This window comes from Corella eumyota, chromosome 3 (genome assembly GCF_963082875.1).
Source record: "Corella eumyota chromosome 3, kaCorEumy4.1, whole genome shotgun sequence".
In the NCBI taxonomy this organism is placed as follows: domain Eukaryota; kingdom Metazoa; phylum Chordata; class Ascidiacea; order Phlebobranchia; family Corellidae; genus Corella; species Corella eumyota.
The window spans coordinates 10,575,208-10,577,707 of NC_137492.1; the positions used below are offsets into that span (position 1 = coordinate 10,575,208).

At 53.2% G+C, this 2,500-nt stretch overlaps 2 non-coding genes across 2 annotated transcripts; both read right to left on the reverse strand.

Moving 5' to 3' along the window:
- Window positions 1-171: 171 nt before the first annotated feature.
- Window positions 172-325, reverse strand: LOC145746785 (5.8S ribosomal RNA). The gene has a single exon (XR_014281555.1). It is a non-coding gene; the product is annotated as a 5.8S ribosomal RNA (ribosomal RNA).
- A 245-nt stretch (window positions 326-570) lies between these two features.
- Window positions 571-2,380, reverse strand: LOC145746986 (small subunit ribosomal RNA). Its single transcript, XR_014281741.1, has one exon. It is a non-coding gene; the product is annotated as a small subunit ribosomal RNA (ribosomal RNA).
- Between the last annotated feature and the right edge of the window lie 120 nt (window positions 2,381-2,500).

Here is a 2,500-nt window from a genome sequence, read left to right on the forward strand (position 1 = left end):
ACTCGGGCGGCAAGCGGACGCGGCGCGGCTCGCCGGCCGCCACGCATCGCTGACGCGAGCCCGAATACCAAAACTTTCCACCTTCAACCGAGCGGCGATTGCCCGTCGCCGGGCATACGCACGCGAGCCGAGCCGTCGCGGAGCCGATCCCGCCGGCCGTTGTCGTTTCTGCGACCCTGAGACGGACGCGGTCCCGGGATGAACCCGAGGCCGCAATACGCGTTCAGATCGTCAATGCTCAATGTGTTCTGCAATTCACATTAAATCACGCAGCTTGCTGCGTCCTTCATCGACTCGCGAGCCGAGTGGTCCACCGCCAAGAGCCATCGTTTGTTTGTTTGCTTTTCGCTCTTCGATTCCTAACCTCGATTCGCCATCCGGCTGAAAAAATCGCGTGACGCCGAGCGGGTCGCGGTCGCAACAAATAGTGCGACAAGCCCGCGCACCGCATGAAGCCTTCGGGCACTCGACGCCGACAAAACAAGTTCCTGATCGCGGGGCGGCGGACGCGCCGAGGCACGTCGCCGTCCCGGTGTTTGCTCTTTCGCTCTTCGATTTTTTTTCTCGCGCTAATGATCCTTCCGCAGGTTCACCTACGGAAACCTTGTTACGACTTTTACTTCCTCTAAGTAATCAAGTTAGATCGTCTTTTCGGGCCAAGACCCAACCGTCGCCAGTCGAGCCCGGGCCCAATCGGAGGACCTCACTAAACCATTCAATCGGTAGTAGCGACGGGCGGTGTGTACAAAGGGCAGGGACGTAATCAACGCGAGCTAATGACTCGCGCTTACTGGGAATTCCTCGTTCAAGCGAAATAATTTCAATTCTCTATCCCTAGCACGACCGGGGTTCATCGGGTTACCCAGACCTTTCGGCCAAGGCGAACACACGTTGATCCGGTCAGTGTAGCGCGCGTGCGGCCCCGAACATCTAAGGGCATCACAGACCTGTTATTGCTCAATCTCGTGTGGCTAAACGCCACTAGTCCCTCTAAGAAGTTAAACGCCGGCCGGGAAGGCCGCGTAACTATTTAGCAAGCCAGAGTCTCGTTCGTTATCGGAATTAACCAGACAAATCGCTCCACCAACTAAGAACGGCCATGCACCACCACCCACAGAATCATGAAAGAGCTCTCAATCTGTCAATCCTCGCTGTGTCCGGGCCGGGTGAGATTTCCCGTGTTGAGTCAAATTAAGCCGCAGGCTCCACTCCTGGTGGTGCCCTTCCGTCAATTCCTTTAAGTTTCAGCTTTGCAACCATACTTCCCCCGGAACCCAAAGACTTTGGTTTCCCGCAAGCTGCCGGAGAGGTCGTCAAAATAACGCCCCCCGATCGCTAGTTGGCATCGTTTATAGTCAGAACTAGGACGGTATCTGATCGTCTTCGAACCTCTGACTTTCGCTCTTGATTAAAGAAAACATTCTTGGCAAATGCTTTCGCAGTCGTTCGTCTTGCGCCGATCCAAGAATTTCACCTCTAACGGCACAGTACGAATGCCCCCGTCCGTCCCTCTTAATCATTACCTCGCGCTCCGAAAACCAACAAAAAAGAACCGAGGTCCTATTTCATTATTCCATGCAACACTATCCAGGCGAAGCGCCTGCTTTGAACACTCTAATTTTTTCAAGGTAAACGTCCCGGCCGCCGCCGACACTCAGTCAAGAGCACCGACGGAAAACCGGAGGTAAAGCCAGAACGAACAGTGCACGCCTTGCGACGGACCGAACGCCTGCGCCCAAAATCCAACTACGAGCTTTTTAACCGCAACAACTTAAATATACACTTTTGGAGCTGGAATTACCGCGGCTGCTGGCACCAGACTTGCCCTCCAATGGATACTCGTTAAAATTTTTACAGTGTACTCATTCCAATTACAGGGCCTCGTTAGAGTCCTGTATCGTTATTTTTCGTCACTACCTCCCCGCGTCGGGAATGGGTAATTTGCGCGCCTGCTGCCTTCCTTGGATGTGGTAGCCGTTTCTCAGGCTCCCTCTCCGGAATCGAACCCTGATTCCCCGTTACCCGTAAGAACCTCGGTAGGCAGATACCGTACCGACGAAAGTTGATAGGGCAGACACTTGAATGATCCGTCGCCGGTGCAAGACCGTGCGATCAGCAAAGTTATCCCGAGTCGCCAACAAGACGAGCCGAAGCCCGGCAGGTTTTTGATATGATAAAGGCGCGCCTCCCGCAAGGTCGGCGCTTTTTGCATGTATTAGCTCTAGAATTACCACAGTTATCCAAGTAAAATTTACGATCAAATGAATCACGACTGATTTAATGAGCCATTCGCAGTTTTACCGTACGCAAGTTCGTACTGAGACATGCATGGCTTAATCTTTGAGACAAGCATATGACTACTGGCAGGATCAACCAGGTAACTATCGGCCGACAAAATACGCGAACGGAGTCTTTCGCTTTCCCCGTCGCGGTATCGCACTGTATTACTCAATCACTATTTTTGCTTAGCTCCTCAAACCCGGCGTAAGCCGCGATCTGG